Below are 16312 nucleotides of genomic sequence, written 5' to 3' on the forward strand. Positions count from 1 at the left end.
GAAGGGAGCTTTTGTGACATTGCTGCTCATGATTTGCCCAGCCAGATTATTGTCAGATAATAATGAGCTGCTATTGCTATCTGCTACATCTTGGACAAACAAGGAGAATATTAACTGGTTCCTCTGATTTCTTAAGTATGCTGGCAACCAGGCAGTAAAAAACAGCTGTTGTGAAGGCGGAAGATGTAGTAGGCTTGGGTAGGGATTAAAATAATTTACAATTTAAGATTAAACAAATAAAAGGAGAAAATGATTGAGATGAGTCAAGAGGTTTTGTACTGAAGATGTTTAGTTAGATGGCTTTACATAACTCATTTTAAAGTAAAGATGCAACTTCCCTCACTTTCTGAAGCCTATAGGAGCACTTGAAGAGAGAAAGAAGCTAAACAAGAAATAATCAGATGAAGACAATGAAATGGATGAAGACTAAAGATTGGGGGGGACAACACAAACAGTTACCCTCGGTACATTTAACATTGAGCCCAGCAGGCGACAACAATGGTGTCAGCAAGACTCTTCTCGGTCTGAACGTTGCTAGATTTCTCTTTGGCTGATTTCAGTGTGCTTGGGCAGCACAAAGTTAAAACAATTGGGAGGGTTTTTTTTTTCCTTTTTTCCATTGTGCCCAGCAGGTCTCAACTCATATAAAGACACAAAGGTTGCAGGTGCTTCATGGTACTGCACAGCTCTTATATTGACAAACTGCTGCTTGATTGTCAAGAATGGGAAGCTGGAGTCTTAAGCATGCTAAATCCTTTGCTATGATGGTACTTCGGTGAGGAGTGTTTCTTTTCAAGGTGCTGCCCTATTTTCTATTTCTGACTCAGAGAAAAACAGCGATAGGTGAGAATGGGATTGGTCAGTTGGTTATTTGTCCAAATTGTTGAACTACAAACAAAGTGAAAGATAAGAACTGTAATATATATATATATATATATATATATATATATATATATATATATATATATATATATATATATATATATATATATATATAAGATACTGCTAAGATACTGCGCAGGACCCTCAAGCTCCCAGGCCTCTGGTAGAGGACCCGAGCTTGAAGGATAAACCGCCCGCAGGGGCGTGCTGGGTGTTATATATATATATATATATATATATATTGGAGACCTTTTTTTCTCTCACATCACCTCACTGACACGGTTACTGGATATTAGAAATGAGGAGAAGCAAAGCCCAAATGTAAGGGAGGAAGAGTGTAACATTGAGATTTTTTTTCCTGCAAACATGCTGATGGATGTTAGGAAATATAGTGATGTTTGTTGTTTGATGTGCATGTAGTAAACTGTTGTGTTGTGTACTGCTTGGTTCTGCTTGCTAAACAAGACTATGTTACTGCATAAAACAGCTCTGAGTGTGTCTTGCGAACATGTGGTTTGCCAGCTGATTGTGCAGCTCAGTAGACCCGGCCCGAGGGGGGGAAATCCTACTGTCAGACTCCAACTTGTCAGTCTGGTGACCTACACAGACTCTCATCTCCACAGTCCTCATTCATAGTCTTCTACAAACCCTAACATTACAGCTAACAGGTAGATTTTCTTATTTTAGTCCAGCTAGGTCAAACAACAAAGACCCACTCAGTAAATGGCACCACATTTCCAAGGAAAAGCAGTGAAGCTGAGCCTGTGGGTCTCACACGTGGATCCTGGAATGCATAAAACTGTACAAGATCAACAGGAACTTAAGACCCTTCATCAGGGCTCTCTGAAGGTCTGTGGTAAACAGCCGATTATTAGAGATGGATACAGAATACAACAAATGTCACATTAAAATGAGACAACACTGAAATGTCATTGCTGTAGACTGTGTAGTCTAATGGATCATTCTACCAAACGGCATCATTGTAGGCAAAAGGAAATCACGAAGAGGCTGCACCAACCATATATGTGTAGAGAGGAAGCCAAGTCCTGAGTCATGGGAAGAACAAGATCTGGACAATACCTATGCCCTGACAGGCATCAGATCCCCTGCTGGGATAATAAGATGGGCAAAGAAGATGCCACTGACATCATAAGAAAGCCCCTTACCATGTATGGAGGATTTAAAGAAGTCCAGATGCTTTTCTTTCCAAGCTCCTATGGCTACTATGACCTGGATGACTGAGGACCTTCACAGACACAAGAATTGGAGACCCGGCTCCACACCCTTGAAAAACCTGTAGCTAGCCAGGGTCCACTAGACGGTGCAGCTGAAAGTAGTGTAGCCTCAGAGAGCTTTCGCCAGAAGATTGTCCCAAGCAGCAGGGAAAACAGGATAGCTGAGTGATGCTGATGACATTTGGTGATACCAAGCTTCTTGGGCTCTTGGGTTCTTTTGAATCTCAGGAAACTGGATGTCATATTTGACAGTTCAATGTCGCTTGAGCATTACTTAAAAAAACTGGTTTTGAACTCCCCAAAATTGACCATCTGAACATAGCAACAGAACACGTTGGATTTTGTTGAGAAGGTGAGAGGTGTCATTATGGTGGCAGATGAAACTATGGTCTCGGACAATGTTACATCTCTCTTCACTTGTGTTCCAGTCACTGAGGTAGTCCATAAAAAATTACAGGATGACCCCAACCTCAGCAACAGGACCACTCTCAGCACCGACCAAATGTGTTTCCTTATGAACTGTGTCTTAATTCCACCTACTTCACATACAAGGGTCAGTACTACAGGCAGAAACATGGGTGTGCCATGGGTTCCCCAGTTTCACCCATCGTGGGCAATTTGTACATGGAAGAAGTGGAAAAGAGGGCTTTGCTATCCTACCCTGGAACACCACCAAGCCATTGATTCAGGGTGACACCAGGGTAAAATCAAATCTCAGGATGTACCACATTTCACGGATCACATTAACTCCATGGATTGACACATCAAATTCACCAGTGAGGATATGAAAAATGGCAGGTTAGTCTTCTTAGACTCTGAGATTTCCATCTGTAATGGGGGACATCTAAAAGCTGATGTGTACCGTAAACCTACACATACGGATCAGTATTTAAGGTTTGACTCTCATCATCCACTGGAGCATAAACTGGGTGTCATCAGGATGCTACAACACAGAGCAAACACATCCCAACAGACACAGCAGACAGGGAAGCAGAAGAACATCACATCAAGAAGGCCCTGAGTAAATGTGGTTATCCCAGCTGGACATTTGTCAAAGCTGGGAAAGCACCAAAGAAAGCTCCAGCTGATCCAGGAGAGAAGGACAACCGCTGCCTAAGCGAAAACCTGTAGTGATCCCATATGTGTCAGGAGTATCGGAGCAGCTGAGATGCATTTTTTATAAACACGGTGGCTTTTTTTTTTTTTTTTTTTGCCTGTCCCGTTTGGATCTTTAGCCATCAGAATTGTTGTCTGAAGGCCAAGAAAGATGCCAAGTGGATTTACTTACCAAGTGGATCATCATGGCCTTGCCATATTGGTCCATTTGATTGACCTTTATTATAATTATGTATTTATTTTATTTTCGTTTTTTAAAGACGGGACAGACATGATTGGGGGATAGGACAAGGAGAAAGAATGAAAGAGAGGGAGAGAAAGAAAAATAGAGGGGAGAAGAGATGGTGAGAAAGGGGGGAAGAAAAAAAACAAACAAAACACCTGGATCACCTGTATGGAGATAAAAAACCAGAAGAGAAAACAAACAACAAAGAGCAACATAATAAAAACAACACCATCACAATAACAGTAGATAACAGTAGATACTTTTTTAATTTCACCTGTTGAGAATGAAAAAAGAAAACAAGCAGAAGAAAACGAGAGCAATAGAATAAACAACATCACAATGATATATGGCAGGGGTGTCGAACCCCAGGCCTCGAGGGCCTGCAGATTTTAAGTCTCACCCTGGGTCAACACACCTGAATCAAATGATTAGTTAATTACCAGGCCTCTGGAGAACTTCAAGACATGTTGAGGAGGTCATTTAGCCTTTAAATCAGCTGTGTTGGATCAAGGACAGATCTAAGACCTGCAGGACACCAGCCCTCGAGGCCTGGAGTTCGACACCTGTGATATATGGGAATATAACGGTAAATACTAAATATTAAACATTATTGTGCAGCACGTAAGATCGACAGCGCACAGTGTGCTTTGAGGTAGGAGCCAAAAAGGGTGTCATTTGTGTGTGTGAGCACCCGTGTGTACACTTGCATGTATTTAAAAGGTTGCTTCATGTAATGATCTGTTAGAGGGTGTGGGGAGCCTCAGCCCCGTCCCCCAGGGCATGAAGCAGGTATGGAGGAGATCAAGACTCCAGACATCCAGAGGCCCCCAGAACACAAGAGACCAAGGAAGACCAACAGAGGGGCAGCCGCGCCACTGTCCCAGAAAGAGCTGAGGAGAGTCCCAGATGAGGGGTCACTCAGCAGCCGCGGAGCAGAAGCCAGGGGGAGTTGCAGTGACGCGCCCGTGAGCTCCGCCGGCAGCCAGCTGTGCCTGAGTGACCGAGCCCCAGGCCGAGAGGCCGAGGGCACCCCACCCCCGAAGTGGCCCGAGCGAGCCCAAGGCTCTAGGCCCCGATAAGCAGCCACCAAGGAGTGAGCCGGTGTGCACCTGGACGCCCATCCCCGGACACAAAGACCCACCAACGCACCGATGTCTGAGGGCGTCTGCCACTGGCAGGGGGAGTGGTGGGGGAGATAGGCCTCCATACCTTGGAGGGCCTGGGATGTCCCCAAAGAGGTGGCGTCTGATACCCGACCTGACATATAGACACAGACATACAGGCACACACAGATGCAAACATCCATTCCCACCCTCATGCTCTCATATGCAATTACTCAACACTCACCCAACGTGGAGACAGACATGAAGAGACGCTGTACACACAATCACATTCCCCAAGCGTACTCTAAGCCCCGGGTCTAGGTACCCTTGCCCCTGGAGGGGGAAACTGCACCCAGACCCAGGTAGTGTTAACCTTTTCCCTGCGGTGGGGGGAGGCAGACCGCCCCGACTCCGCAGCAGCAGGGAGGCCCCACATTCCAGACCCCAGTCGGACAGCCAACTCCTCCTCCTAGCCCCCCCGCTCCAGCAGGCCGCAGAGAACGGGGGTGTGTGAAGACTCCAAACCTCTCTCCACCCGCTCATATGTAGTGTTGATGCATGTGTGTTCTAAGGTGCATTTAAAACCCAGGAGGGCATGGAGCTACCTGCCAGAGAGCAGCAGGTAAGCGCATAGTCCCTCCTGCTAGCCCTCAATGTCTACGTGTATTTAAAATTGAGAGGTGGGCAACGACGCCAGGGGTGAGGTGTACACCCTGATGGTAATTTGGAGTCCGTGTAGCGTGCCCACCCCCAAGATCCTATAGTGAGTAATGTGAATGTCTAAGTTGTGAGACAAAATTGAGGCAAAGGCAGCCAGAAGGGGACAGAGGGGGGGGGGGGAATACCTCCCCTGCACCCTGGTGACATATCTTTACCGGAAAGGCCCTGCATGTGTGGGTGATTGTGGTGGAGCGGGAAGAGGGAGGCAGCTGGAGATGGGGAGGGAAGGAAGGGAGGGGCAAGTGACCCCTCCCTGGGGCCAGCTCCCCCGCTGACCCCAGTAGGCACCCCCATACTCTGCAACCCACCAGGGAACGGGGGCCCAGGCCCATCCGGACCGGGGCCCAGTACAGCAGCGCCGCCTGACCCCACCACAGAGAAAACTGCACCCACCCCTTCCTCCACTCATCTTCCAGACTACATAAGACAATAGACGCCCAGCCTGAGATCTTCCTCCACCTCTCCTGTATCTCCCCCTCCTGCAGAGTGAGTTCCTGAAGAGAGGAAAGCCCCTGCAAGATGTAACAACCTCCCCCACCAGTCGAAGAGCCCCCCAGGTGGCTCGATGCACCGGCGGCACTCTGCGCCAGGGCTGGGCCCCCATACACCCACCCGCCCACAACCCCAGCAACACACCAACCAGGACCCAAGCCCCCGAGGCCCAGCCAGGGCCCCAGCCCGGAGACGGAGCACCCCTACAACCCCACGTCCGTCCCGGACCCCCCCCCCAGGGCAGGCTACCAGGTCAGTAACCCACGTCCGTCAGCACAGACCCTCCCCTAGCCCCGCTGCACGCATCCACGAGGAAACCGTCACCTAAGAGCCAACAGAGCCCTTAATAGGCCATGACCGCTACCCCGGGTTGAGCCCTCCAAGGAAGATGCTCCTGGGGAACCCCCCGACGCCCTAAGCCTGTCCCTACCCCCACACCAATCACAACAGCATAGGCGGGATCAAACTATGACCCCCCACCCCCGCTAGGTGATGGAGCTGATCAAAGGAGCCCAGAGCAATTGATCTGATGTGGTGGCAGAGGCTGTATCAAGACTAATGTAATCTAATAGATAATTTCTATATTGGTTAGAATTAAGGTTATTTTTATTTTTCCAGTTCATGAGGACTGTTTTCTTGGCTATGCATAGGGCAGTGAAAACCATATGGGCGATATTCTTTTCTGAAGTGACATTATCTAAGCTGCCCAACAAACACACTAAGGGGGAAGTTGGAATGTTACATTTCAGACACTTTGATAAGTCTTCACATATCTCGCGCCAAAACCTCTGAACTGGTGGACAGAACCAAAGAGCGTGGATGTAATTGTCTGTTGAATTGGTTTGGCAGTGTGAGCAGTTGTTGGTAGACGTAAAGCCCATCTTGAACATCCGATGACCTGTATAGTGCACTCTATGTAATATTTTGTATTGAATTAATTGAAGACTGGGATTTCTAATTAGATGAAAGGTTTTTAAGCAAATCTGAGACCAGAAGTTTAGGTCTAAGTTAACTGATAAATCCGCTTCCCATTTTGCAATAGGAAGTGATATTGATTCATCTGTTTTAGAAAGCATTCTGTATATTTTGGATAGTAATTTGGGGGTTTTAAGAGTAAGAAATTGAACCACACTTGGTGGTGTTTGTAGTTCAACTTGACCCGGTTTAAATTTCTTTTTTACTATGGATTTAATTTGTTGATATTCTAAAAATCTTTTCTTGTTGATCCCATATTGTGTAACCAGTCTGTCAAATGGAATAAATTCTGTTCCTTCTAGTATATGTTCTAAGTATTTGATTCCTTTACCACTCCAATCTGAAAAGTTTATCATATTATTGTTTTATAATATGTCAGGGTTGTTCCAGATAGGTGTACGTTTGCATGGGATTAATGAAGACTCCGTCAATTTTAGAAACTCCCACCATGCTGTCAGAGAAGAGCTGATGTTGACGCTTTTGAAGCATTCATGTCGTTGGATGTTTGAGCTGATAAGCTCTAGATTATTGCAAAGTGCTTGTTCTACATCTAGCCAAGGTTCATCTAAGAGGGTGTGTTTTAGCCATCCTGAGATAAACTGAAGCCTGTTGGCTAAGAAGTAGTGCTGAAAGTTAGGCAGTTCTAATCCTCCTTTATCCTTGGTCTTTTGTAGTGTTTTTAAGCTTATACGTGGAGGTTTATTTTTCCAAAGGAATTTGGACATACATGAATCTAGAGATCTGAACCAATCTTGTGGCGGTTTAGTTGGGATCATTGAGAATAAATAATTTATTTTTGGTAAGACCATCATTTTTATAGCGGCAACCCTTCCCATGAGTGATATGGGTAGACATTTCCATCTAGCCAGATCATCTTCTACCTTCTTTAAAAGTGGGATATGGTTTAATTTAGTTAGATCTTCAAGCTTGGGAGAAACATTAATACCTAAATATTTTATATTTCCCGATTGCAGTGGTGTAGAAGAGGAATTATGGAGGGAGCAATTAATCAGAAGGACTGTAGATCTCTGTGGCTTTTAAACCCCATAACACGCCGTGCCAAATAATTGGTCCACCCCAAGGATCAGGCCCAAATATGAATAAATTTTACATGCTTTACTATCTATCCATCTATGAATTAAGGTATACTAAATAAATGCTGCTAAAGAGATTTGGAAAAACATTATACTATCTTTTTTTTGTTAATCTTTTATGTATTAAAAAGAAGAAAAAATTAGAAAGCATGAAAAAGTGCTGTGTGGCTCTCCATGCTGTAATATATTGCTATTTCTACAGGTTTCCCAAGGGGACGCTACTGAGAAGCTGGCTCACCAAGTCGCGGCCCAGGTTGCTGCTACTGATCGCAGGCTTGAAGAGGCCTCAGGTGACCCTCATGAGGCGGAAAAGGATGAAGCGCACAAAAGTAGCAAAGGCCACGTAAGCGGTAAATATAGTTTATGTTGCATGGAGAAATGCTGGAACCAACTGGTGACAAATTGAAAAAATATCACAGCAAAATAAGATTATATTTTTACAGATCCAATCAGGTGACAACATTCTTATCTTTGTCATTCATTCAATTTTCATTTATCAGTCGAAATAAATGTCAATAGACTGGCTATTGCTAAAACAGTGTTGGAATCTATTATTTTTCTGGTTCTCTCGCTGATCGGACCAGTAGTTACATGTGCATGCGTTACATGTTTTGTTTGTTTTGTTTTTTGCATGGCTGTGGCTCAGGAGGTACAGCAGGTTTTCTATTATTGGTTGGTTAGTGGTTTACTATAACAATATTCCCTGTAAATCCTCTGTTGGCTGATTATTTAATAATAAAATGTAAATTTACAGTAATTGACTACACAGCAGTGGGAAATAAAGGTCATTAGAGTGCATCTATGTAAAGTAAGCAAGTTTAAAGAAGTCATTCTGGCACTATTGTCTTTTTCAGTGCCAAGTGTCAACACAATGCAGAGCAATTACATAAATCTTGCTTCTTCAGACTATTTTAGAAGTAGTGTTACATCCTCATTGCATAGAGCTATGAATATTGTGGTCCCTCATTAAAAAAAGGCAGATACCAGAAGTCTACCAGAGCAAATAATAAGTGATATCTATGTGTGTTTAACATATCCAATGTGCCTTGCCGTGGGGTTGTACTGAAAAAAATAGAAAAAAAAAAGAGGTTAATTTCCTGGCGACTTTTAGGCACCAACAACATTGTATGTTCTTCTGTGCGAGTGTCACAACTCACTTGATACAGCCTATCTTTAATCAATATTAAAGTGCTAGTAGGTGCGTGCTGCTTCAGGGCGCACCAAGTGACCATAAATTTTTATCACTTGGTGGAAGGGTGAGTCTAGGGTATTGTCAAGACTGCTCCAGTGGAAAATCTTCTGTGGAGCAAAAAGGCCCCGCTGTCTGCTCCTCCTCAGAGTCAGTGTCGCCCAACACCACATTGATGCTGTGAGCAGCACAAACACTCCACTAAAGGTTGCTAAAGCATCCCCATGCCCTCCCACAACAAGTTATTGAACCCCGGCGAATCTCTTCCCCGAATTATAGGAAGCGTCAGGCACAGGCTATGTGCTGACTTCCCAACTAGCTTTTGCCCTAATATTTGTTTCATGAATCTCTCCATACATAAACCTAACCTTCACCCACTCCGCCTCCAATAATGTCCTGGGCCAAACCAGGGTTTGGTGAACCAGGGTCTGCATGCAACCCAAATCCATCATAGCCTGGCGGCTATATTCACTATATCCACCATAGTCCATACCACCTAGCATCTTACCAGAACGTTGCACGTCTCTCCTGGACTGAGGGAGGGTGTTGACCCCTCAGCAACACAGAACACCTGCCTGACCTCTGTAAGCGTGTATTCCTGGGGAAAATGTCCCAGCTGCCCCCACCACCAATACTGCTGCACAACCTGCAATGACGCTGTCCTCTGAACATGCTGCTGTACCCCTCCCCTGCAGCTGAGCCTCAAACCAAACCCCACTACACTGTATTAATCTTTCACTCAACCTTGACTGGTCTCCCAGCTCCTGCAACCAAAAAAAAAAAAAAAAAAAAAAAAATCCCCAAAATGATGCTGCCACCATCATGCTTCATTGTAGGGATGGTATTGGCCAGGTGATGAGTGGGTTTCTCCTCTCTTAATTGCCCCTTGGGGATAAATAAAGTTTTTTTGACTTTGACTTTCCTAGAGATCTGATGCTTGCGTTCAGGCTAAATAGTTCAATTCTTGTTTCATTAGACCTGAACATTTTGTTTTGGTCTAAGATTCCTTCAGGTACCTTTTGCAAACTATAGTGCCTTTTATTGAGAACTGGCTTGTACATCAGGGAAACCAAACAACCTTCGGCGAAGCAGATATCACAACACAGAGATACCTCGTCAAGCCAGGGCTCTGCAGTCTATTTACACCTGCAGGCCAGTGGACACTCTTTCAGCGATGGGGATGTACACATCCTGGACAGGAAGGAACGCTGGTTTGAGCGCAGAGTCAAGGAGGCCATTTACGTGAAAAGGGAAAGACCATCTCTGAATCGAGGAGGGGACCTAAGGGTACATCTTTCACCATCTTACAATGCTGTGATTTCAGCTATTCCCCAACTCTCTGTGAATGGTACTCATGGCCACTGATCAGTGGCATTTGATGAGTGAGTATTGATTAGTGGTTGTTCATCAACGGTCATGACAATCTGCATACTAATGATCAAGGAACTAACCTCCCAGCCGATTGTTTATTCAGTGGTTCTTAGAGATGTGCAAAGCAGGCGTATTTGTATTTGTTGAGGGTGGAAAAGTATTTGTATGTGCATTCGAGTAAAATTCTAAATAGGCATAATAATCAAGTTTTTTTGCGTTTAACTTCGAATTAACGTTATAGTGTAAGTGTTCTTTAATTATATCCATTATAATAATTATGGATATGCAATATTAGTTGATGTTTTTCCATAAATCCAGCAATGAATATGTAACAAGGAACATCATCGAAAAGAAAATAACAGCAATTGCCTCATCCATGATTAAACCACCAACTGATAAAATACCATTGTGAAGATTATGAACCCCACCACCTCCTTGTTGGAGGACACTGAACAGACAGCGAAACTGACTTGCAGGGGCAGGACATGGTTGTGATGATGAATTGGTGCTGGTGGGGGGATTGATGCTTGTGGGGGGAGTTGGCAGACAGTACCAGGAGAGGATGCTTTAAGTGCATGTGATTATGCAGATGTTGCCAGATGTTTGATATATCTGCCTCTGCTGATTTGACTTTTGCACACATTACATATCACTTTGGTTTAATCTGCAGTACTGGCTGTAAAATGCTTCCACACAGCAACACTCTTTTCTGTTTGATTGCCCAAATCCATGTGGGGAGTTTCAGCTAAGTTAATGAGTGACAGGAAGCTATGCTAAAGTTAATTACTCTATAGCCCACATCTTGCTGTCTGCAAAACTAACTTAAACGTACCATATAACTCCCACAAGTGCATAAAATTCAACACAACTACACAAGCATTGTTTTAACCTTTTAAACCGAACGTTAACGTTACTCTGTCAACAGCCTATTTCAGTAATGCAGCGTAATAGAATAATCTTCCGATCTTCGCGAAAGTTATAAACCACCTCCGGAACTCAGTTAAGGTATAAAAAAATCTATTCAACAATAATAGTGATGCAGTTCAGCCTTTTTTCGCTCAGCCGAGCCTTCTCTGTTGCTGTGTGGAGCAGCCCATGTCAGTCACCTCTTTTACACATCACTCATCTAGTCATGCACAGCGGTCTCATAAGGAAACTCAGCTTTTTGATATAAAGTTTTTCTTGTTCCCGAATATGAATATTTTTTTAAGTATTTGTTCAAAATAAGTATTCTTAAAAAAACACGTTATTTGTACCTTTCTGAATACCGTATTCGGGTTTGGCTCCACTCCTAGTGGTTCTAGTTTCAGTCATTATGCAAATGTACTGTTTATAAGGTTGGGGAAACCTGCAGTCAGCTGAGACCAAAGAAGTCACTTGGATGAGTGACGAAACGTTTCTCCCACTGAAAACGCTACGTCCAGATGAATCAGCTTTTTGGGATATTGTATTTCAATACTGAACTGTAAAATGGCCCTGCTCCCATTTCTCTCTGTGTACTCAGCCTGTATCACTACACTTGCAGTCTTGGAGCGTCTGCTCCCCTTCCTTCTTTCACATAATGATATGATACCAGTCTGTCTTTGGATGTGATTGGCCGCATAGTGTGCCCATGAAAATAAAGTCTCACCCTTGCCGGCATGGATTCTTCAGCCTTGCTGTAAATTACACATACCAACGGGCCATTAATAACTGACATGGAAGAAAAAATAAGACTTGTGAGATTAGAAATCTCTCTTTTTAAGAATCTAGGCCAATAAAGACAGCAGTACAGTCAGTCGATTTTTTTTAGCACACAGAGTTTCAAAACATTTTATAGTTGCAAAGAATTGAAAATGGTCATTTGTTGAATTTGCAGCATTAGTAGATCAATTTTACTGAAATCAAAAGCTATTTCAATCAAAAACATCTTAACAGGTCAAGTTAAATATTAACATAGGACACCTTGTTTGATATCAGTTTTACAATTCTTGCATCCATGTAACTTGTAAGTTTTTGGAAAGTTTCTACTTGAATGTCTTTGCAGCCCCCCAGAGCTGCTGTTTGGATGTGAACTGCCTCCCACCCTCGTATTCTCAATAGGATTGAGGTCAGGGAAGAATGGGGGCCACACCATAAGTTTCTCTTCTTTTATGCCGATAGCAGCCAAAGATGCAGAGGTTCCTTGTAGCATAAGATGGTGCATTGTCTTGCATGAAGACGGTTTTGTTGCAGAAGGCACAGTTCTTCTAGAGAGTGGTCAGTCAGAAACTCCACATACTTTGCAGAGGTCTTTTTCACACCAAGCTCTCTCCCCATGATTCCGGCTCTAAACATGACTCCACCACCTCCTTGCTGATGTTGCAGCCCTGTTGAGGCATGATAGCTGTCCACCAACCATCCACCACTGCATCCATCTGGCACATCCAGGGTTGCACGGCACTCAGGACTGTTTGAAAATTAGTCTTCTTGTAGTTCTGGGCCCACTGCAGCCGTTTCTGCTTGTGAGCATTGGTTAGGGTGGCCAAATATAAGGTTTATGACAAATTGCAAGTCTCTGGAGGATCCTACACTTTGATGTTCGCAGGGCTCCAGAGGCACCAGCAGCTTCAAAATATCTATTTGCTGCTTTGTAATGGCCTTTTAGCAGCTGCTCTCTTAACCTGATGTATTTGTCTGGCAGAAACCTTCCTCGTTGTGCCTTTATCTGCACGAACCCATGTGTGCTGTGACTCAGCCACAAATCTCTTACATTATAGTGATCACGCTTAAGTTTTCGTGAAATAGCTGACGTTTTCATTACATGTCCAAGGCATTCAACTATTTCACGCTTTTCAGCAACAGAGAGATCATTTTTCCTTCCTATATTGCTTGAAAATGGTGGTCTGCTTAATAATGTGGAACATCCTTCTTTAGTAGTTTTTCCTTTAATTGGGCTCACCTGGCAAACTAATGATCATAGGTGTCTAATATTGATTTCAATCATCCAAAGAGCACAATTCCATCCATGGGTTTAATTGAAAAACAACTTATTTAATCTTTATGACACTTAAACACAATTTGCATAATAATTTGGAACGTATAGAATCTATAGAACTAAGATAATAACTTACCACATATTTCAAATTTTCTAGAGAAGGTAAAGACATGGTCCGATGTTCGGTGACTTGGATGAAAATCACATTATTCCTCTTGTATCTGAGGTTCAACTAACAGAGACTCTCCTTTCAAGCACCCTGGCATAGAAGTGTGGTCCTCCGATGGTTGGAGCATGCCCTACAGTCATCCTTCTGAAGATGGGACTCACCATCTCCATGAACATTGTAGAGGCAAACCCAGGGGCTCTAGACCAAGGTGTTATTTAACTGCCTCAGTGACCTGATCCCCAGTGATAAACGAGCCTTACCCCTAGTCCCCAGATAATCGGATTCCTCTATGGAAGACATGTCTGTGGGAAGAAGTCCTCACAGTATTCCTTACATTACATAACAATATCCTTAGTTGGAACTTTTCCACTCCTAAGTTATCTAACAGTTTGCCAAAATCTCTTTGAGGCAGCCTGAAAGTCTTTTTCCTTGGCCTGCTCCTCCCAAATTCGCGTTTTGTTTTCATCACTCGCCAAGCCGTGTTCCGCTTGGCCTGCCAGTACCTCCCGCCTGTACCTAATGCCACGTGTCTTATTTGTGTGCTAATGTGGAATTAAATTTAAGATGGTGCTCTGAGACAAAACATCGGGATAAGCCAGAAAACCTAAATGCAGAACAGAAAATACAGAAAGTAGAAGAACTAAAGAATAATCTGACATCTCAGCAGACGTTTTTCACCAGAGCAAAATCACAAAGTGAAGTTGTTGTGAAAGCAAGTTTTACTGTGATAGATGAGATAGCCAAATCAACCCCATCATTTACCAAGGGAAAGTTTCTGAAGAGCTGCATGATGAAGGTGTGTGACGTGTTGTGTCCAGACAAAACGCAGATTTTGGCAAATGTGAGCCTGAGCAGAAATACGATTGTTAATTGGGTTTGTGAGACGGCCACTGATTTAAGAACACAGTTGTATGAAAGAAGCAAAGACTTTATTGCATACTCTCTTGCTGTGAAACAAAGTACAGACATGATGAACATTACACAGCTGACCATCTTCATCCGTGGAGTGGACTCAAATTTGCGCGTTACAGAGGACATTAAATCAATGCACTGGACAATGACAGGAAAATACATTTTTGAAAACATATGTCAAAGTGTAACTGACATGAAACTGCCCTGGGACAAACTTGTTGGACTTACAAAAAAGTGGACTAGTCGGCAGGATGCAAGTAAAGATGCAGGTGGAGAACTGTACTGGTGAGTTAACAGCATATCACTGTGTCATACAACAGGAAACGCTGTGTGGTAAAGTCCTAAAAATGGAGCATGTAATGAGCACCATAACACAAACTGTAAATTTTATCCGAGCAATTTCAGTCTTTTATGGAGGAAATAGATTCAGAGTTTGCCGACATTTCTCATCATACAGAGGTCCGTTGGCTGAGTTGGGGAAAGTTCTCAATAGAGTTTTTTAGCTCAGCAAGGAAATCTGTCAGTTCATGGACATGGCATGTATGATGCAGTATAGACATTTCAAGTGAAGCTGCTCTTATGGGAGTCACAAATGCACCAGTGCAACTTGCCTCACTTTCCCTGTAGCCAAGTAATGTTGAACCAAGTCAGTGCAACAGTGTTCCCAAATGCGGACATTGCTGATAAATTGAGTGCACTGCGCACTGAGTTCGCACGGCACTTTGGTTTGGTTCAATTCAATTCAATTCAATTCAATTCAATTTTATTTATATATAATAATAATAATAATGGATTGCATTTATATAGCGCTTTTCGGGACCCCTCAAAGCGCTTTACAATACCACTATTCATTCACTCTCACATTCACACACTGGTGAAGGCAAGCTACAGTTGTAGCCACAGCTGCTCTGGGGCAGACTGACAGAGGCGAGGCTGCCATAACGTGCCATCGGCCCCTCTGGCCATCACCAGTAGGCGGTAGGTGAAGTGTCTTGCCCAAGGACACAACGACCGAGACTGTTTGAGCCGGGGCTCGAACCGGCAACCTTCCAATTACAAGACGAACACCCAACTCTTGGGCCACGATCGCCAAATCACAACAAAAGTCGCCTCAAGGCGCTTCATAGATACAGAGAAAAACCCAACAATCATATGACCCCTATGAGCAAGCTCTTTGGCGACAGTGGGAAGGAAAAACTCCCTTTTAACAGGAAGAAACCTCCGGCAGAACCAGGCTCAGGGAGGGGCGGGGCCATCTGCTGCGACCGGTTGGGGTGAGAGAAGCACAAAAAGAGATTTTCGAACTGCTTCGCAACCCATTTACAGTTGACATGGAAACTGCACCTGTGCAGATTCAGATGGAGCTGATGGAGCTGCAGTGTAATGGGACACACTCAAGACAAAGTACGACACTGAAGGGCCCGCACAGTTTACTGTTCCATTCCTGAAGCAATGCCCCAGCTCCGTCTACATGCGGCTCAAACCTTATGTATGTTTGGTAGCACATATCTCTGTGAGAAGCTGTTTTCAGTGTTGAAGGTTAACAAAACAGCACACAGGAGTCGTCTCACTGATGAACACCTGCAGTCCATCCTGAGAATCTCTACAACACAAGACCTCACACCAAACTTGAACGAGCTTGTCATCTTAAAAGATGCTAGCTTCTGATCTAGCTCTGACAAAATGGCATAAGAGCAAAGAAAATTGAATGTTATGATTTGTTGGGGGTTTTTTTAACTTTTGCTTAAAAGCAGAAATTTTATTTATATTTACAATTTGTTTTTTGCATCATGTTCATATTTTATAGTTTGAATTTGTATCATTTTGACAGGAGACATTTTTATGAAGAGCAAAATATTTTAAGTTTATTTT

At 43.6% G+C, this 16312-nt stretch overlaps 1 pseudogene; it reads left to right on the forward strand.

Moving 5' to 3' along the window:
• The first annotated feature begins 11873 nt into the window (after positions 1 to 11873).
• On the forward strand, positions 11874 to 16108 carry LOC113024543 (general transcription factor II-I repeat domain-containing protein 2-like; annotated as a pseudogene).
• Positions 16109 to 16312: the final 204 nt, after the last annotated feature.

Source organism: Astatotilapia calliptera, chromosome 6, assembly GCF_900246225.1.
Source record: "Astatotilapia calliptera chromosome 6, fAstCal1.2, whole genome shotgun sequence".
In the NCBI taxonomy this organism is placed as follows: Eukaryota; Metazoa; Chordata; class Actinopteri; order Cichliformes; family Cichlidae; genus Astatotilapia; species Astatotilapia calliptera.